Below are 22,184 nucleotides of genomic sequence, written 5' to 3' on the forward strand. Positions count from 1 at the left end.
GTCTGTGAGTGACAGCCCAGGACTAGAAGGCATTGTCTACCCCTCAGTCTGTGTTCTTTCCCCTTTCCGTAGTTCATCTCATTAATAGTTCGACCAACATACCATCCTCAAGGGTAGAAGTATGTCTCCTGAATTCTACCAGCAGACCAGTAAATGTGGTAGTTTTACTTCTCATGTATAATAAGTAGTAGTCCTAGAAATTCACATGATTTATATCCATTTGAAATTTTATTTTATAAATTAAAAATAATAAATCCTGTTACATTCATTGTGAGATCACAGAGATACTGCTGCCCTCTTCCCTAAATGTTCAACATCAGTGAGACTGGTACCACTGACCACTTTTCATCTATCAATCACTATGGATGGAAAAATAAAAACAAGCAATTTCTTTTATCATCTTTTCCTCCCAAACTCCATTCATTATCTGACTTTGCATATGCTTCGTCCATTTCAATTCCCCTGGGCTGAGCAGTTTATGTTCTAAAGAGCTGCAGACTAGACTAAAAATGCCCTTCTTTCATCTTTCTTTTATAAAAGAAGAAATATTTTTTTTTCCTGTGCCTGGGAAGAAGTGCTGAGTGGACAGCCCTGGAGGCTTCTGTTTATACTGTGAGCAACTGAGACACAAATCAGTACCAGGGTTATCTTGATTTCTGCCTGGAACAATATTGTCCTGCAGGGACGCACTCCGGGGATCCAGAGGGTGATATAGCCCTTTCCATCATAGGTATGTGCCTGAGTGCAATTTTAGCCCCTTTGATGCTGCCAGAGACAGGGAATAGTGATAGGATGGAGGAGTGGTACCATGTCACCACACTGTCATCATAACTCACCACCAACACACATTAATGCCTACTTTGTACAAAACCATGTGTTAGTACTACGTACTAAGTCTATGTGTTAAGTCCAGCCTAGGATAGAAAAAATAATAAACATTTGTTGAACATTTCCTGTACTCCAGGCACTAAATCAAATGTGTTGCATGCATCATCTAATTAAGCCTCACCATTAAGCCTCACCATGATCCAATGAAGACTGTGTTATTATTCCAATATTCACATAAACATATTATTATTCCCAAGATTATGATCCTTCTATGTAAAGATTCCTCTTATTTTATCTAATGCAAATGTCTTTTTCTCCAGTTCAGCTCCTTGTTTGTTTTCTTCATCACACTTCACACATTAAAAAAAAATCTTTTTTTCATTTGTTGCATTTTTTTTTTTTTTTTCTGTCTCTCTCACTAATATGTTATGTTCTGAGGTTAGAGATTCTGTGTCTTTTGTTTCACTGCCTAGCAGGGTACCTGAACACATGGTAGGATCTTAGTAAGTGATCTTAGTAAGTGTTAGTTGATCGAATAAATAAAGCTAATACAAAGAAGTCAAGTACCTTACCCAGGGTCATAGAGTGAGTGACAGAGCTGGGATTCAATGTCCATGAGCTTATGCACATAGCTATTCTCCTAAACATATGATAACCCTGTTTGGGATTTGAGATTTAGACATAGAAACCAATACAGAGAATTCAGGGGTTCTGCATCCCAGAGAAAATCACTTTTTTCAGGTGTAGTGTGGAAAAAAAAATATTCTATTTTTAGGAATTCCTGCTAGATATATTGACCCACTGACCACATTATCTTTTCCTGCTCATCTTTTGATTTTCTCCTCCACTTCTCTGCTACTTAAGGACACTGGATTTTGTGGATGCTCCTTGGACATACTGGAATGCACCTTGGGTAGCCCATGGATCATTTTCCCCAGTATGAAGCATGGGAGGAGCTGGAAAATGAGCTCATGGCTGGTCGAGTCAGCACAACAAGCTGGAGCCAGGTAGGCCTATTTATGATCCGAACTGTATTTATTATCTGACTTGGCTCCCAGAAGCTGCATAGCCAGAAGTCAGTTTTCCCCATTGATATTGGACCAACTGGAAGAACAGAAACATTAAATTGATGAGAGGATTGGCTGTCATATAGAGCTTTTCTCTCATCTTTGGCTGAGAAGGGAGAATCAAACATAGTGCTCAAGGCTTCAATCAGAGTAGCACTCAACTAATATTTACTGCATGAATAAATGAATGACTGACTGGAGAATAAGTGTTTCCCTTCATTAATAGTCCATCTTTTCCTTAACTTGTTTAAGTTCCTTCTGTGAGAATTTCTAATGAGAAGCTTTCACTCACAATGTTGTAAATATCACTGTTTCTCTCTTATATAGACCAATTATTACATTAAAATTGTAATATCTTTCACTTCTCTTTCTTGGGAAGACTTCCCAGGGACAGTGAGACTTTTTTCAGACAACCAACTGCTTTGGGAATCATAAAACCACTGGTATTTTAAACTCTACAGATGATACCAAAACGTTTTTTTAAAAAAATTAAAAAGAGTAACAGATGGAATTTATTATCTCATCTTGGGGGTGGAGGAGGGTGGGCAGTGCAGCATGTGCTTAGATCAAGAAATTTCCTGAGTTGTGAGTGGATGTGACTCACTTTTTATACCAAGGCCATGGACTATTAAGGGACCGTTTCCATCTCTATGTTCCTGAAATGGTGTGATCTCTACATCATTGATGATAAATGTATTATATTTTCTGTTAAATATATTATCTGGGGGGAAAAGAGGCACTGGTGTTATCAGTGGTTAGAAAATAACCTTTGTATATCTCAAAGTTTTTACATCTTTAATTGGGATTTTTCTTTTCTCTATTTCTCTCTCTTCTCTACCCCCCTTCTTTTCTTTCTTCTTCCTTTCTCTTAATATACATCTACTTCTCTTGAGCAATTACATGTCTTTGGTAACTCTCACCAATGTAAACTGGCAACATTATTATGAGCCTGTGAGTTTTCATCCTGAAGTAATGCAGTAGAAGTTTCACTGAGGCAGTGTCTTGGTGATATTCTCCTTCCAGTAGGGCTGTCTGTTGGGCTAAATGTGCAGTTGAAGAGAGAGACAGACACCCGCTCCACCCCATCCTCCAGGACCATCAAAGTTCTGTGGGTATGGACAGTGGGAACTGAGCCAGCTACAGTTAACTTTCAACACATGCATAAACCAACTGGGATGTCGCTGTGGCCTCATCAGCATGTGCATTCAAAGGAGCTCCCATTAGCATTATTATCCCAAATTTCTTTCTTTTGTCCCACCCTGCTCAAACGTCCCTGCCAAGGCCTCCAGTGAATTCCGGGGAGTCCCCAAGGAGTGTCTCGTCTCCTCACATGCCTGCCAGTCAGGTCCTTAAGCAGCCCCCCACCTTCCTCTCCTGGATCCTCCACTCATGCCAGGCTGGAGGGAACCTCATTGTAGCACCAGCTGGTAGTGCCTATGGTAAGAACGAAGTGTTTGTAACACTGGTGACATCTCCCTAACCCGCTAGTCTTCAAGGAGCCAGAGCTGTCTGGGTGCCTCAAAGAAGTAGGGAAGAATGATCCTCACCCTAGCTCTGTGCCATACTTTGATATGCACAAGAGTGGCCATGTTGGGGTCCAGGTGACAATGTCTCTTGAAAATAGCTCCTTCAGACTCCCTTGCCCTTCTACCCACCAGGTGATTACCCAGTCCAGGGGATCAGTTGCAGATAGTAAGTTTCATTCCCACTGTCGCTACCCACAGAACTTTCTTGATGATTCTGGAGGATCGGGGTGAGGGTGAGGTGGGTGTCTCTGTTCAACTTCCCATTTAGCCCAGCAGACAACCCAGCCCTACTGAAAGGAGAATATTACCAAGATATTGCCTCAGTGAAACTTTCCATTTGCTTACTCACTGTGCCTTATAATGCACGATGCAATAAGCATTCCTTGCCTCCTTCACTTGCTCATTCAGCAGTTCAGTTAGATCATGGCTTCGACTCTCCATGGCTATGCCCCCATCTCAAAACTATGCAAAACAACAAAAACAAACCACTACCACCACCACCAACACACTCTCCTTACTCCGAAAACAAGAGCTCTTGTGGATATCAGATTATACAAAGTTGTACACAGAATAGCCACTACTCTGTGCTGTTCTGCAAACAGTCAAATTCTCACCCTCCACCTGTGCTCAGCAGAGACTTATGCTACTGCACTCTACATGGTAGCCCCCACTTTCCATGTTCTGCACAACGCTGCTGGAGACTCCGCTATTCGCTTACTCACTGTGCCTTATGAGCACGATGCAATGAGCATTCCTTGCCTCCTTCGCTTACTCATTCAGCAGTTCTGCTGGTATCAGTTAGCCACAGCTAATGTTGTACATCAAACCACACTCAAACTCCACGGCTTAACAGAATAATCATCTATTCTCCCTCATATATTTGGGTTTGGCTGATCCAGGTTCAGTTCAGCTGGGCTTGATTTCAAGCTACAGACTGGGTCCAGATGTGCTCCTTATGTCTTCTTCACCGTCTTTGGACCACCAGGCTAACCAGGACATTTCTTCTCATGGCAGAAGCAGAAGAAAGGCCAGCCCATCTACATAAGCACATTTGCAGGCTCTGCTTATGTCAAGTCTACTAGTATTCTATCGAGCCAAGCAAGTCACAGGGCCAAACCCCACATCAATGAAGCAGAGAGGTACCGCCTCCATGGAGGTACAGAGGGGCGGGAATTGGGGATGGTGGGCAGGGAGTGAATATTTGCTAGATGATAATCTAATCTATCACAATGCTCCAGCCCTAACTTAAATGGTCGGTAAACAAATCATTGAATGTAGTCAAGAAAATACCAAAGGAGCTATTTTTGCCTGAAACAGGCTGTTCTAACAAGTTTATGTGGGAGCATACCTCCATGTCTCATATTGTGGGACCATGTGTACAAATATTTCACATCAAAGCATTACCGCTTGCCTTCTTGGTCAGCTCCCAGCTGATTGTGTGTGAAACAGTCACGACTTACTCAGTGAGGGATCTCTGGTTTCCAGAATCAATTCTGCCTTGTCTTTCAAGAAATCATTCCTGCTTTCTCTGCCTTGTATTCCATGCTGTTTGAATCACCTGAACTTCCTTTCCCTTTTGCCCCATTTGCAAATCTCCTGTGTTCAGACTTCCCTGTCGTCCCAAAATGTTTCTGGAGAAGTCTGTAATAGCTTTCCAAATTAAAAAAAAAAAAAAGGAAAAAACAGAGGCCCTTTTCTATCACTCTTCTTCCAGCTTAAATTATGTGTATGTATTCATATATGTGTATATGGGTATATTTATGTGTTTGGATCTATAGAGAGAATATGTGTGTGTGTAATGTAATTATTACTCTTATTGCTGGTGATGGAATAGAGGTTAAACAAACAAAAACAGCAAAGATACATATACAGCGCTGCGCTCGCCCCTTCCTGCAGGTGAGGAGAGTTGCAACACTATATTTGGGATCCTTCTTGCTTCTATTGTTCTGCATTCTCTTTGATCTGAAATAGTAACATAGAAACTTTCTTTCACAGGGACAAAGATATCCTTTTTAGCCACGAGTTTAATTCTTCAATGTCAATATTTGCAGAAAACATAAGCACAGCATGATATTGCCTTGGAGTTGTTGATTAATCCCATTCGGAAGCTTCCGTAAGTTTTTTTTTTTTTATCTTCAGCTCATCATTAGTCTGGTAATGGTGTGTGTGCCTCTTTCAGTGGGTGTATTATCGTATTGCCCCAAAGCCTAATAAGGACGACAGTGAGACTTTATTGTGGATTAAGTTTACAGACTTCCTCATTGCCAGCCAGTTCCATGGGAGGAATGACTTAACTCAGCTTCCATGGGAAACAGAGACCAGCCATAGATTAAAACAGAGATTACTCCGAGAGGAGTAATGATGGCACTGATGTAATCTCCAACCTAGAGCTATGCCAGGGATGTTTGTCACCTGTTTAAGAAGCTAAAATGTCACCATGGAGTCTACAGTTCTTTGATAACCATTTCATCTACAAAACAAAGGAAGCGTGTGAACACATGAAATGAAAAATAAGAGACACTGTGAGCTAGGGGAGCCCTGAATGCCCTCCAGGAGTCTCTACGTCTTGGGGCACTGAGGTCCTCTCCCAGGGCTGGGCACCAGGAGTCTCCGATTGTGCTCACCCTTTTCCCTGCCTCACTCTGGCTTTTGGATGAGAATAAATAGAATTGAGAAAATATCAGAAAAGTTGCTCCATAAGAGAAAGGCAAACCATTTTCAGTCTCCCAACCACTCTTCTTCATTTCTTGAGGTTTAAACCAACTTTAATCACAAAGCCATGAGGCCATTGGTTTTCTCACCCATTCACTACAACGTGGGATCAAACATTTTCTTTTTTGTGTCTGTTTATATGATAACTTATGTAGCCTGCAGACTTTCGGAGCGATACGGTATTGGTTTCCTTCAAGTATTAGAGCTTTACTCTATTTTATTTTCATTTCCCAAAATATAAAGTCTGAGTCCCTTAGCTTGGGATCACTAAGTACCAAGAAATCAGCTGAGTTAAAGTGGCTCACAGAACTTGGGACAATTACAGCTTCTTGCAAAGCCAAAAAGTACCTCTGAGCCAAGGTCATTCAGTAAATCTCAACTAAATAAAAATGTCATTAAGTTTTGTAAAACGCTTTTGCTGAGCAAGAAGTAAAAAATAACTTACAAACCATTTGAAAAACCCAAAAGGCCAGACTTCTCTGAGCAAAGGCTTCATCAGGCTTCTGCCTCTTACTGAAAGTCAAAGCATCAAATATCCATCGATTCTTGAGCCCTCTTTATTCTCCACCCAGAGCTGAGCCCAATGCCTCACAGTCTGCCTGTTTCCAATTCCTCTGTGCCAGCATATCTGTTAATGTTCCAAGCGGCTTCCTTTACAGCCGCGTGATCATCTGTGTATTATTAACTAACCGCAAATTAAAGTCATTACTTGGTGCTTAATTTTATGTAACATTTCTTTGTAATGTGTACAAAAGAAATTTGTTTTTAACAGGAGTTTTGTAAATAGCATGTGCCATGATTAATTAGAGAATGAATCTGCTGATTTGAAATTCAGTGCAACCATTTTCTTTAGAAATAATTTCTTAAATAACATTTCAAGGTGTGTGAGTCTTCAAAAGAAAAAGTAAGCATCTTGCATGGATTGTCCTAATGCTCTATCTTAGATATTGTTTAGACTTTACCTGCTAGAGAACTCGCTTTTATTTTTCTCAAATCTATAAGCGCTGTAAGGAACAGCAACATTCAAAGGGCTATTATAAATCCTTTTTGGAACAAGGCAGAGTATAAATGAACAAACAAACAAATGAGCAAATCCTTAAGTACTTGGAGGTCAGTTATATTTCAGTATAGTTTGCTCTCCTCCAACTACTGTGCTTTTTCTCTTCCTCTTACACCCCAAGTGCATTCCAGCCTCTAGGCCTTCGCACTTGTTCCTTCTGCCTGGACATCAATCCCCCTGGGTCTTCATGTGGCCTGAACCTTAGTCAGGGACTTTTCTGATCATTGTAGCTAAGGAAGTTCCCTGCCCCAGCCCCTATCACATCACTGGTTTAACGTTTTATTTGCTGAACAAATCACTCTGTGATACTACCTGGCTTTGTGGTTGTTTCTTTCCTCTGTCTCCTCCTATGAAATGTAAGATCCTCAAGAGCAAAAACTTGTCTGCCTTGTCCTCCCTGTATCTCTAACACCAAGAACAATGTCTGGCACATTAGTGGGTGCTTAATTAATCTCTGCAAAATCAATGAATGGATTGCATTGCTCTCACAAGCCAATAATTAACCATGCCCCTAATGGACAGAAAGCATAATCGGCTTTCAAAGTTTTCTTGAGGGAACAGAAAGAGAAATTCAGTGTTTGTTGCCTAGCCATGAGATACCTTGCAATGGATTGAAGAAGAATTAAAATATGAACAAATTAGATGATGGGAAAAGCAGGAAGTAAATATTGTAACTAATTGCTTAGTTTGTGCGAACACCAGACGTCCCCTGAGAAGTGAAGCCTTCAGTCACTTGGCACCTCCTGCCTTTAGGAGCCCAGCAACAAGTTGAATTGTTCATATCAAAATGACTTGGCCAAGCCATTGTCTTTGCTGATAATAAATTAAAAGATCTGAAGAATCTTTCAAATTTCATGTACTTAAAACCGGATTCTTAGGGTTGATATGGTGTTTCTGAGCAAGAATTAGATGAGGGTGCAGGTGTGATATCACAAAGAGTTTCTGACCAAGAGAATAAAAATTAAGAGGTATAAATTTACATGTTGTATCATACTATACTCCATTTTAGTTTTGTCTTCAAAATATACCAAAGTCTTCCTTTTTCCCCAGAGTCTCATGCCTTTTAAAGCTCTTCCGTAATTCTTCTTTTACATTAAGTCTAAATCGAATGGATGGGACCTTGCCTGGCAATATTAATAAGATTTTAGCCTGGGTCCAGTGGCTCATGCCTATAATCCCAGCACCTTGGGAGGTGGAGGCAGGGCATCTCTTGAGGTCAGGAGTTCAAGACCAGCCTGAGCAATATAGCAAAACCCCACCTCTACTAAAAATTTTAAAATTGGCCAGGTGTGGTGACCCATGCCTGTGGTCTTGGCTACTCCAGAGGCTGAGGCAGGAAGATTGCATGAGCCCAGAAGTTTGAGGTTACAGTGAACTATGATCATACCACTTATCTCCAGCCTAGGTGACCCAGCGAGACTCTCTCAAACAAACAACAACAATGACAACAACAAATGATTATATTGCCCAATTGTGAGTAGAGTCTGGAAAATGTTTATTTTCTGCTTTTTCTGTGTACTTAATGTGAACAAAAATTTAGGTGGCTCAGTGTGCAATGAGTTACAATTGCCACATGTTCAAATTCCATCTCTGCCATTTACTAACTGTATAAACTTGGGCAACATACTAAAATCTCTGAATCTGTTTTTCTCATCTGCAAAATGGGCTTAAGATAACTCACACGGATCAAATGTCAAGCATTTGTTTTCATGTAATCACAAGTGGCAGTTCTTTTACTTTTTACTTTTGGATTTTCAAGTGTAATCTAGAGAGTCATCTCCAATCCTGGTTATAGATTAATACACCCAGGGCTTTTTCCCTCCAATATTTTAGATGTTTTACCTTTTACACATAAATTTCTCATCCACTTAGAATTGTTCCTGTTATTGGCCAGGTGCAGTGGCTCACACCTGTAATCCCAGCACTTTGGGAGGCTGAGGCAGGTGGATCACAATGTCAGGAGATCGAGACCATCCTGGCTAACACAGTGAAACCCCATCTCTACTAAAAAAAAATACAAAAAAATTAGCTGGGCGTGGTGGTGGGCGCCTGTAGTCCCAGCTACTTGGGAGGCTAAGGCAGGAGAATGGCATGAACCCGGGAGGCTGAGCTCGCAGTGAGCCAAGATCGCGCCACTGCACTCCAGCCTGAATGAAAGAGCAAGAGTCCGTCTCAAAGAAAAAAAAAAGAAAAAAAAAGAATCTGTCCTGTTATGTAGTACATATGTAGTAACAAGGAGCGGCTTCAATTTTATCTCTTTGCATACAGCTACCCAGCTACCCTAACACCATTTATTAAAAGTTCCATCCTTTACTTACTAATAAGAGATACCACTTTTATCATATATTATTCATATGCAACTAGGTATGCCTTTGAATTTTCTATTTCTTCCATTCTTATGCTTATTCATTAACACCAAACTATTTCAATTTTAGAGGTTGTGTTTTATTACAATACTATTGCTCTTCTTTTGAGGCATTTTCTAGCTATTCTTGTATGTTTATTCTTCTAAACAAACTATATAATCAATTTGTCTAGCTCTAGGAAAAATGTGATGAGATTTTCACAGGGATTACATTAAATATTTAAATAAGCATAGAAATACCTAAGATATTTATGATATTTTCTGTGTGACTATCATTTACCTTTCCAATTGTTTAAATCTAATTCTGTACCTTTATGAGTGTTTAATAATTTTCCTAATACTGATTTTGAACATTTCTTGTTAAGTTTACACTGAGGTATTTTGTTTTTAGCTATCAGACATATGGTCTTCTATTCCATTATATCTTCTAACTGGTTTTGTTTGCATCTACTGATTCAGGAATCATGTTGTTATAGTAGTACTGGTATCAGTATTCTGAAACTGTTGTGTATGTAACGTGGGGTAAAGCAAGAATATGTATATATTGGTGTCATTGAGAACTGGAATTTTCAGCTTGGGTGAGAGTAGATACAACTGTAAGATCAATGAGGTAAAAATGCTGTAGTCCTGAAAATAAATCTGAGTAGCAATACTAATTCATAATGTGTTTTATGGTTTAAAAGCATACATTTTCTAGTTCTTTCCACTGGAAAGGCCTAGAAACAATGGCCAACCTACTACTACTAGCAATGAGCACCTCCAGAACCCTGATTGCATCTCTAAAAACTATTTTCCATCAACAGGAACCCACCTCTTAGAAGTATGGCTGATTCGCCAACAGACACATGAAAAAATGCTCATCATCACTCACCATCAGAGAAATGCAAATCAAAACCACAATGAGATACCATCTCACACCAGTTAGAATGGCAATCATTAAAAAATCAGGAAACAACAGGTGGGAGAGGATGTGGAGAAATAGAACACTTTTACACTGTTGGTGGGACTGTAAACTAGTTCAACCATTGTGGAAAACAGTGTGGCGATTCCTCAGGGATCTAGAACTAGAAATACCATTTGACCCAGCCATCCCATTACTGGGGATATACCCAAAGGATTATAAGTCATGCTGCTATAAAGACACATGCACACGTATGTTTATTGCGGCACTATTCACAATAGCAAAGACTTGGAACCAACCCAAATGTCCATCAATGATAGACTGGATTAAGAAAATGTGGCACATATATACCATGGAATACTATGCAGCCATAAAAAAGGATGAGTTCATGTCCTTTGTAGGGACATGGATGCAGCTGGAAACCATCATTCTCAGCAAACTGTCACAAGAACAGAAAACCAAATACCGCATGTTCTCACTCATAGGTGGGAATTGAACAATCACTTGGACACAGGAAGGGGAAGATCACATACTGGGTCCTATTGTGGGGAGGGGTGGGGGAAGGATAGCACTAGGAGATATACCTAATGTAAATGACGAGTTAATGGGTACAGCACACCAACATGGCACATGTATACATATGTAACAAACCCACACGTTGTGCACATGTACCCTAGAACTTAAACTATAAAAAAAAAAAAAAGAAATATGGCTGATTCAAGATCTGAGACAGGAATTTTATTAAATGAGCCTGGAATATATTATCATGCCAGGTATCAAGGATGCTATGAAAAAGTACTATGATTCTGTCCAAAGAGGATCTAACTAGCCAAAGATGGGATAATTTGAGCTCTTCAGTGGAATGATAAATGAATTCAATAGAAACATATCAAGTATATTTAAATGTAAGTTCGGAATGATATCAAAAATCTAAATTCATTAAGTCATCTTTAAAGAATGCTACAGGATTAATTCATTGTGTTAAAAAAAAATTGGCCTCAAAGTAATCAAATAATCAAGGGTAAGTTTCTCTTTATAGAATTTTTCCAGCTAATAAATAAATGAGGATGGAAAGAATTGAGATATCAGCATGTTGCAACCTTCTAATGAATTAATGGCTCTGGACAGTGTTCACTAAAGGCTGCTAAACACTAAAGAGAGACACTTAGACATTATGTACCTCCTAACAGAAGTGCAGAACACTATATATGCATTATTCTAGACAAAAAAAAATAATTGAACTTGAATCTGGTCAAGCTTCTAAATCCAACTACCAATTTACAGCTTACAATGACATAGGAACATGTTAAACATCACAGGGATGCCATCAGCAAACCAAACTCTGGGAAATTCCAAGACAGCCAGTTTCTTCAACAATAACTTAAAAAAGTTACAAAGGCGAGGTAGGAGATATGGTTGAGAAACTTATAATTTTTTTTTTTTTTTGGCATGCAAACATTCATTTGACTTTATTTTAAAGGCAGAGCAGAATCACATTCACTTTCTTAATACTATCACTATAAACAGGCTGTATTTAGGAGCTCTAAATTTGCTTTGGAAATTTTTGAACAGTTGACTACTAGCAGCCCAGCAAGCTTTTTTCTTCCCTTCCAGGCTCTCCTGCACTTTAGTAGGGAGAAGATAGTGTGTTGGTGACAACTGATGCTAAATAGTGAGTGGTTGTGCTTGCCAAACCCTTTCCAACCTCCTCCACAAGCAACAGGGAGACTTGGCTTATTCTTTATCTAAAGTCTCTGAGTCAACAAGGAGGTTATCAGACACAGAGAATAGAGGGAAGCTTCTGTTGCAGATAATTGTAAACGTTAAGAATGGATGAACTTGGAGCTTAAGTGTTCAGTCCTTCTTTTGCTGACCAGAGAGAGGTATGCTAGCAAGAGAACTCGGATGCTTGGTCCATTGAAGCATCAGTGTAATATATTCAATTCCTTTGATTAAAAAGTGCTGGAAAAGCCATCTCTGGGTGGAGAAGGGAAGTGAGTTGATTACAATGATGGTACTACAAAAGGCAAATCAAAGCAGCAAACAGCAGGCAATGTCCCTTTCCTCTTGAACTCCAACAATCAGTCCACTCCTGTCAGCTTTATAGACCAAGCAAACTCAGGTGGAAGAGCAGGGGATGATAACTGGGGCAGAAAAAGGAGAAAGCCTTTGTCCAGACCTGTGGACCACTTCAGATATTGTTGTTTCCCAGCACTGTGTGCTTTCTAGTTAAGGTGGTTATGGGGGATTCAAGGTTTAAGATTCCATTTTCTGGCCAGTGCAGTAAAATGGCATAAACAGCTGATCCTTTAGAGGTATACCATGCAGATGTCATGTTCTTTTCCAATTGCACCTTCCATGGTTTCGAGGCATAGACAGCTTCCCCACTGATGCTCAGCCACTCCCTAAAAGCAAGAAGCCTTTCTTGGAAGACAGGAACAGTTAGATTATCTTTAGCTTGTCCAATGTTGAGAAGATAGTTGTTGCCTCTTAAACTTGCAGTCTGAAGCAGTTCCAAAACCATTTCAGATTCACTTGCAAAATCAGACATTGCCATGTTGCAACCACTGACCCAGAATTTCTTGTCAATGGTGGTACACATCTCTCACTTGTGGTCTTGCAATCTCCCCAGCTTAAGTTTCTCTTGACAGTTGTAGTATTGTCCATGGTGACAGGAGCATTTCTGACCCCATCGGTCATTTACTACCACCTCTTCCTTGATAGAGCTATCATTGTAGAGCCAAGTTCAAATAAGTATCAGGACATTCTCACTTTATTAGACCAAATCATATCAGAAATGATATCAGACTTGTGCCTGTTAACAAGATCATATAGCCAAGGGATTTTTTTTTCACCACCAAAATGCTGTGTTTTGAAGCCATTTTTTAAAATCAAGTAGCTGAAGTGAATGGAACCATTCTAATAAGTGATAGAGTTCACAGTGTATGTTCCTCTTCCAGACAGTTGTTTCCAACTCACCAACCAAACTGGTAGGACCCCCATGTCCTTAGAATTTAAGTTCTAAGACATGACACTCAGCCAGTTTGTGATGCTTTGTATCAGGACTACATACTTGGCCTCCAAATCCTGGAAGAGATTGGCCCACTTGTCCATTCAGATGGAAGAAGCCTATTGTGAACTGCTGCCCAAAGTCTGCATGGCTGAAGCCAGGCAGGTAGTGGTGATACATGAAGCGCTGGTAGTGGATCTGTCTTCACCCTTCCAGAGCCACCAGCACCAAGAACACTCCCCAGTGCACAGACACTCTGAAAGTGGCCTCATCCAATCAGTGTAGCAGCAGCCAGGAGTCCAGCCTTGGCCAGTCCAGAGTGTACCTGCCTGGAGCCCCAAGCACCCACATGGCAGCTCCATGCACCAGCAGCAGCAGTGGCAGCAGCGCGGGGGCCACTGCCAGCAACCTCATCTAGTGAGCCCTGGAAGCCTGTAAATTAACAGAGACTTTTACTCAATTAATCCTAATGAATAAACCTTGTTTGGATCTCAGTCAAGCAAACATACTTATGTTTGTCATGCTTTAAGGAAAGCAGTATGTTGTTCATGGAAGCAGATGGAATCTGTTGTGGAAAGCGGAAAGAAAAGAAGTTGGGGAGGGTGAAGATTCAGGCCAAATGAGCTGGTGGTGGTACTTTTCACAACCTGTGTGGTGGTACTCATTACAACCTCATTTATTATCCATTGTCTTCAATTTGCTCCTTGGGGAAATAGTTTGGTCTAAATAAAAGCTCAGAATAAGGATCTAGAAAAAGATTAGCTATATTAAGCCATGCACTCCAATTCAACTAGAGATAAAACAAGAGAGAAAGAAGGCATATCTCCAAATTCAATTCTCCTAGCTTCAGTTATGTTTTATGGAGAACTTATGTCATTCACAAAAGAGATGTAGTTTCCCCAGGGGAGACAGCAGGTGTACATTTTCTCTCAAGGTTATTTAATTGCTGTCAGGAAGACATATGATTAACAAAGCCAAATGCTGGAAATATGAAGTACAGACAATTTTAAAGTTGTTTATATCGTTGATTACAGTATATCATACAATGTGTTTATTTGCCATAAACCTGCCTATCACAAACTGTTTCAACACCTGTGTGTCTTCACTAAACTGCCTATTGCTTAGCTGTTTGTGAATTCCCAGCTATGTGGATGGCCAGCAGCTGGACAAGGGGCAGCTTCCACTGGTGGCCTCTCTGAGCCACCTCCAATGTAACAAGCTTCACACCAGGACTTTGCGCACTCCAATCTAGGGTTGAGACCTGCTGGCCCATTGCGTCCCCTGCTTTGATGACAGCCCTATGGAAGGAAATCAGTATGGAAATGAAGGGCCTTTGGGGTTCCTCGCTGTCCTTTATGACATCCCACTGAATGTGAGGCCCACCATCTGTCATCTGTGGGATACTGTTCAGAGATAAGTAGGGAGTTGAGAGCAGGCATTTAGAACTGTCAGAGCCACTTGGCAGCATGCATTTGTGTATGTTGAATCTTAACATTTTGAAAAGGGACTTGAGTTTTATATGTATTGGTTTTTTATTTCACTTTAAGTTATGTTTATTACATTTTGCCAAATATCAGTCTGTGACTGATTAGAAGTAAAAAAAACGGAACTGATCCTTCACTACAGATAGTTTGAGATGCACTGGTATAGAGTGATGGCCCCAAAGCACGCTGCATCCCAGGGCTTTACCCTGACATTCAACAGTTCCAAGGGGACAGCAGATGGGAAAAATGTGATCCACAAGGATGGCTTTCGAAAGCATCTCTCAAAGGTGAGAAGCAAACAATCTACTGCACATGTGTTAGGTTCATTCCAGGGCAAGGCAGATCTAACAAAACCAGCCCAGCTGACCCCTAGTCATGGCATAACTCTTAGGCCTTTCAATACTAGCAGCAGTAGTAGTAGTAATAGTAGAAGATGAAGATACAGCTAAGACTTATATAGGACTTATCTGTGGTCCAGGTTCTGTCCTAAATGCTTTGCCTTGGCAGCATGCGTTTCTGAGAAGGGGCAGAAAGTCGCTCTCTTTACACAGAGTCTAAGAAAGCTTATGTAGACTTACTATAAGCTACAAAATGGCAAATGGTCTTCCTTTCTCTTTGAAGTGATATATATTCTAGCCTACACATGTACAGAGAAGTATAGCATCCAAATCTGTTTACAGTGATTCTTTGTATAGCCATGAAAATGTGCTAATGACTGACCCCTTCTTAGGGTATTTTAAAACATCATGCCATATATGCTAGCTATATTACATATGCCAGATATACTAGAGACAGTAATTAAAGAAATTTAATACCCAGGAAATAGGAGTTTGTGTGCAGATACTGGTCATGGAGCATATCTGGAAAATTAGTGCAGAAACAGCATTCAATTTTAGAAAATATAGAGATACTTTGACCAACGTTTTGATTCTCTGTTGCTGCACTTGGAAATTCTCAAGCATGAAACAGAGACAAAAAATATATAAGAATCAAAGATAACAGAACAAAACTTACATTACTGCATAGAGACATTATCCAAGACCAAGTCATTTGTCTACTAGTTTACTCACTCCAAAAAGATAGACTGAGAAGCATTTCAGATATTTCTGTGTTCCTTCCTGCATCACTAGGGTTTTTAAAAATGTTTGAGTTTTCTAAAGTCTATATTTAACAGTATAATAGAGAGTCTATTCACCCTATTCCTCTAAGAATGAGCCTTCTTAGACTGTGTAAAGAGAGCTGCTTTCTGCCTTCTCCAATAATCTCTGCAACAGCCAGAGCTACCCCTACTATTGTTGGCAGCCAGATTCCCTGCCTGGCTTTGAGGTGGTCAAAAAATAGTTAATCACACACAGATTTTCAGTGTATGGTTGTAGGGAGGATTAAGGAGTTCACCCTGGGGAAACATAAATGGTGGTAGCGATGGGGACTAGTTCCTTACCTCACGTTTCCATGGCCTCTGTCCCTCGTCAGGTTGTGTGGACAAACTGGTGCTTGACTCTGCAAGCACAGTGGATAGTTTGAAGTCCAGGTGAGCAGGGAGGGAGATGTTTCCCCTTCCAGCCAACTGGCTAAAATTTCTTCTTCTTCCCACAAATTTAAAGCTAGCAGTAAAATGGTAATGCTAAATCCCAATCAATTAGTATTCACTGGAAGCCCATAACATTCCAGAGCCATGATTCTTGCCCTTGGGAATTTTACCCTAATGAACTATGAATCATAGGAGAGCCTTCTCCACATTAACTCTGTGTACCCTTCCAGATGAAGTCATGGTTGTAGCCTACCCTAAAGGTAGAGAATCCAAAGGAAAAGAAGGCCAATGCTGCCCAAGACTCAAGGTGTCCTAGTGAAATGCCAAGAAGAAAAAGACATTTACTATTTAGTGGGGATATTCCCAGGAGAGGAATTTCCAGCTTGTACAGATAGCATAGGAGGTCACCAGCCTCAGGCAGATGGCAGCTGTGAGGCCACACCAATCCTTCTGTCCTCATATTGACAGAAAAAGGCCTCCACTCTGGAGCTCTGGTGGAGGCCTGGCCACATTTGGGAGCCTGAGCTGGAGACAGAGCCACATCCTGTGCTTAGTTTGAGCCCTGGTCTTTGACTTTGGCTGGCAGAGCCTGAAACCCTTGATGATGCAGGGATGAGCACATTTCCTGAGCTTGGAGTGGTCAGTGCAGGCAAGTAGTTTGCACTTAATGCCCTTTGGGATCTTGGGCTTGACCTCCTTGGACTTCACAAGGGCCCTGACAGCCTCAATTGATTCACTCGTGGCCTTGACATCACTGACCTGCATCTTCTTCCGGCCCTTCCTGTGCTTCTTGGCAAAGTACATGTTCCTCAGGAACTTGGGCCCACCCTTTTAAGAGATTTACATCTTTGACATAGGGGTTTCTTGATGCCATTTCTGTTCCATTTTCAGGACTAGTTGTGTGTAGTGTGGTTCTTGGACTTGGCCCTATTTACACAGTAGCCCAAGGCTCCCAAAGCAACTAGTAACAGTAGAGAAAGAGTCTACCCTGTTTCTTTGTGCTATTTCTTATGTCTCTAACAAGAAATAAAGTAACTTATAAAATACCTTCAAACATTGTTATTGTATCGCCCCAACAAGGTGATAAGATAGATACTAATATCTCCATTTTACTGACAAGGAAACTAAAACACAGGAAGAATACATCCCTTCTTGAGGTCATGCAGAATTAGGGCCTTAATTGAAGTCCTTTTCCTTCAACCCCAGTGCTTTTTGCCATTATAGCTGCCTTTATGGTCTTTCACTGGATTTTTTCCTTTGGGTATTTCACAGTCATCTCAAATTGAATTTATCCAAAACAGAATGCCTAATTTCTTCAAATTGTGTTCTTCTCTTGTTTTCTATATAAGAAATCTGCAAGTCATTTTTGATACCTTGTCTCTCTCACTTTCCCATATCCAATCCATCACCACATTATGACAATTATACCTCCAAAACACCCCTCTTGCTACTTCTATCTGGTTTAAGCACTCCAGATAGTTGTTAAATAAGTGTTGAGGTAGAATGTGTGTAATTAAGAAGGATACCAGGAAGACAAAGTAGCTGGGAAGAGAGCTAGATTTCCTCTTAAAGATTTTGAAAGGTCTCTTCAAAAAAAAAAAAGAAAAAAAGTTAAGCTCATGGGCTATCATATTTGCTTTACTATATTGTGTAGTTCTAGTACACATAATCATAGTAATATCTTAAATTTTCATTTTAACTTCCCTAGGTGCAACTGAAATTCTTTCTGGAACAAAGCAGTTAAAATTAAATCCATTGTGGTTTAATAATAAGGTAAATGAATGCCTTAGATCAATTATCTAGTTTTCTTCTCACAACTAAATCCTTTAGCATAGGCAAACAGATGTTATTATAATTTATGGATTGAAAACTGAGGTTCAGAGAGGCAAAGTGACTTGCCCAAGGTCACACAGCGAGACTAGACACCAGAATACTCATGCCAGCATGAATGTTTTTTCCTAGTAAGCTCTGCTAACTTCTTTAACACATCCTCTCCTCATATTTTAGTGCTGAGACAACACCAAAATAGAGACTAGAAAATGTGGCACATATTCACCATGGAATACTATGCAGTCATAAAAAAAAGGATGAGTTTGTGTCCTTTGCAGGGACCTGAAGCTAGAAACCATCATTCTCAGCAAACTAACACAAGAACAGAAAACCAAACACCGCATGTTCTCACTCATAAATGGGAGTTGAACAATAACACATGGACACAGGGAGGGGAACATCATACCGGGGCCTCTCAGGGGGTTGGGGGCTAGGGGAAGGATAGCATTAGGAGAAATACCTAATGTAGATGATGGGTTGATGGGTGCAGCAAACCACCATGGCACATGTATACCTATGTAACAAGCCTGCACATTCTGCACATGTATCCCAGAACTTAAAGTATAATTTAAAAAATAGAGAATAATATAGGAAATTCACCGATTTAGCAGAAATATGTGGCGCATACACTGGCTCAGAGAACATAGTTGTTGTTGTTGTTCCTCCTCCCCCTCCTCATCTTCTAGAGACTGTGTGCACACTCCAACAAATGAAAACAAAGACCTTAATAAGAAATTTTCCGTATTGGTAATATGACAATTCTGAGTAGGAAAGAAAAAAAAACCATAATGGCACATTTCTATGATACTCTTTAGCACACTGATTCTTTCTGCCCTGAATACAAATCCTGCATTAAGTGACTATCAGTCTTGCTGAACCTTCACTCAAAATATCTTCTGAGAAACGGTCTTTTCTTATGGTCCTTCTTGTAGTTAGAAACTATATCTTCTAAAGGAATTCAAGAAGCAAGTCAAAGCAATTTTTTAATTTACTGTTTGCAAGGATTGGGTTGGGTCACTCCAAAATATAATCTTTTTTTTTTTTTTCTTTGTCAGCTCTATAGCCTAGGCAAAGTGCTTCTTTTCTCTCCAAGTACATGTCATTGAAAAATTTACCACGAGATTCCTAAAACCTGGGTCTTATGCTAAAGTGCACTCCTAGCAGTGCAGACAAAGGTAATGATTTAGAAAATCTCTCAGTGATGTAGATGAGAATGAGTGTTAGAGCAATTCCTGGGCAGAAGAAAAAGACTCCGATACTTACATAATCCCAGTGTGCACACATGGCTTCTGCTACAATTCTTTTTTGTTAAAACTTACCTGGCTTTGCACAAGACCTCAAATGCGGTGAATTCTAGATAACACCTAATATTTATTCATGCCATTGTCAAGAGCATCTTTGCAGTTCTTGCCAAGGTCTGTCGTTGAATATGTTTATCCAGCTGCATGGCAAAAACATAATACACAGTCATCATTTTACTCAGTCACCTACTCGATATTTTCTTCTATGATTAAATTAACTCATAAATATTACACTTTTAATGTGAGAAAGCCATGGTTCATCCAGCCAGTTGAATAGTTGTTTGTCCATTATCTAATGTTGCTGGGCACTCAGTCATTTCATTATGGAGTTTGAAATAATGAAAATCATTGCATTTACTTAACATGCACAATAAACAGACCAGGATCCCTCTAAGAGCTCCTTTATTATGCAGTGCAAGGCCATAGAGGAAATTTTGTAAGCAGCACAAAGAACTGTGGGGGCTGTCTTGGAAATGATTTTGGTGTATACAAGCAAATCTGCTCTAATTGTCTACAGCCAAGGACAGAAATGCTGGCTCGATTTGCAGCTGGCACAATTTCTGGCTCAAGCAAGTAGAGTTGCAAATAAATACACACATCTTGATTTTGCTTATACCCGATTCACTACCAGATTGTGCCCAGGACCCCTCTACGCTATTTCCACGCACTATGGCATTTTTTAGACCTCTTCCTCTAAATATCTAAACCCCGTCTGGTTTTTTAAAGCAACCTACAGCAGGTCTTACACATTAATCTCCATAGTGTAAAGATTGAAGCTTGAGGACAAGAATCTGCCTTTGCCCTCCAACGCCAGCCCTAGTGACAATAGCATAATATGCATCCACATGGATACCCAGCCCTAGAGACAAGAGACACATTCCATAGGACCATTATGAAATCACCTCCTGAATGGAGTCTTTATAGCTGGCACTGCAGGGCAGTTATCTTTTCTAGAATTATATCCAAATTTTGCTCAATCATTCTGGGAATAGCCTTGGTTAGCAATTGCTCATAATGTCAATGCTTTTGGAAACTTTTTACTGTCATTTTATTGTTTTTATTTCAAAAATAAAACTTAAAGGAGCTTGAAAAGTAGATTTTTAGATGATCACACAAAGGCCTGATTTCAGTCGTTTCAGTTCTGTGCATTTTACTTTATGTGCACCCACTGAAATTAGCCAAAATTAATCCATATTTGAACAAAGACTATGGATACAAATGAGCCCTAACTTCTGAGACTACTCAGTGCAGTGCACTAGCTGAAGCGTTTGGAATGCATTGGCCCTGGGAGGCGAGGAAGTTATAGCAAACAACATATGGGCTCTAAAATCTGGAACTATCCAAGACAGAACAAGAGAGCTATTTTCACTTTCCTTGTTCCGTTTTTTTCCTCTAGAAGATGAATGATTTCTAATCACATTTTACTCTCATCTTTAGAGCTGGATCCTGAAAGAACCAGGTTGTTTTAAAATGGCTGGTGAGTTTGCAGGCCTGTCTGATGATTACCTCATGCATTTGTGTCATCTGCTTTCCTTGTTGTGTGAAAACACAGTGAGGAAATGTGTAAGTCCACTGAATTGTTCCCGACTCTTTTATTCACCTTTCAGCGTGCTAGTTCCTTCCCTTGGCATTGATATCATTATGCATTTGTCAAAGATAAACTGTCACTTTAGGGCCTCTATTATGTGCAAGAATTGGCAGCAAATTTTACCACTGGGATTTGCTTATATCCTCTGTATGTTATTGTACTTCTTTGGCATTCAGTAAATTCCATGCACCCACTTCTTTGATGTTCATTCCAGCCCCTAAATGTGGAAACAATGACTAAAATTTTGGATCAAAGCATCCCATAGATGGCAAGCAACACAGCTCTCTGATAATTCACTAGAACAGAGAGTATCTCCCCTCCCCCACTAAATCTAGGCCAGTAGTCCTCCAAGAACAGCTCTGGCTTCCCCAGAGCTGCAAGGGCATGCGAGGAAGTTGAAGAAAACGACTCCAGGGTTTTAGTAAAAGGAAATAAACTAAACTGGATAGCTCTTTGGAAGCTCCCGGCCATTTCTAACTATAGAGAAAGCAAATCTTTTTTCCAATTCCTTCACCATGTTCTTTTTCCTGGTCCTGCGCTAACTAGCACTTGAACTGGGCCAGCCTTTTTTCAGCTTGGAAAAAGACCTATTTTCTCTATCATGTCAGCTTCACAAAATGGCCCAGATTTTTTTTTTTTTAATGAATCTTTAAAAGGAGAGTTAAAGGGTCCATGAACTGAGGAATTTTTTTAGTAATTGAAAAATCACAGAACTACCAAAATCTGAACTAGTAACTTTTGCAAACTGGAATTAACTGTCTGGAACACACTTTGAGTGTGTACTTGTGCTTTACTCCTGGGATGCTCGTGCAAATAATTACTTGATTCAATTTATTTCACAGGTCAACTTTGACTCATAAAAGTATTAAAGCAGGTAACCCCCCAAGGATGCCGGGAATACAGATGAGCAAATAGATATAAAACTGTTGTAAGCAATTGGCAGGGGTTGGGGGTGGGTATTTTATAAATCTAGGTTATTTA

General features: G+C 40.1%; 1 pseudogene; it reads right to left on the reverse strand.

The window, feature by feature from the left end:
* Positions 1 to 12,540: 12,540 nt before the first annotated feature.
* LOC111542804 lies at positions 12,541 to 17,358 on the reverse strand (annotated as a pseudogene).
* Positions 17,359 to 22,184: the final 4,826 nt, after the last annotated feature.

This window comes from Piliocolobus tephrosceles, chromosome 11, assembly GCF_002776525.5.
Source record: "Piliocolobus tephrosceles isolate RC106 chromosome 11, ASM277652v3, whole genome shotgun sequence".
Classification (NCBI taxonomy): Eukaryota; Metazoa; Chordata; class Mammalia; order Primates; family Cercopithecidae; genus Piliocolobus; species Piliocolobus tephrosceles.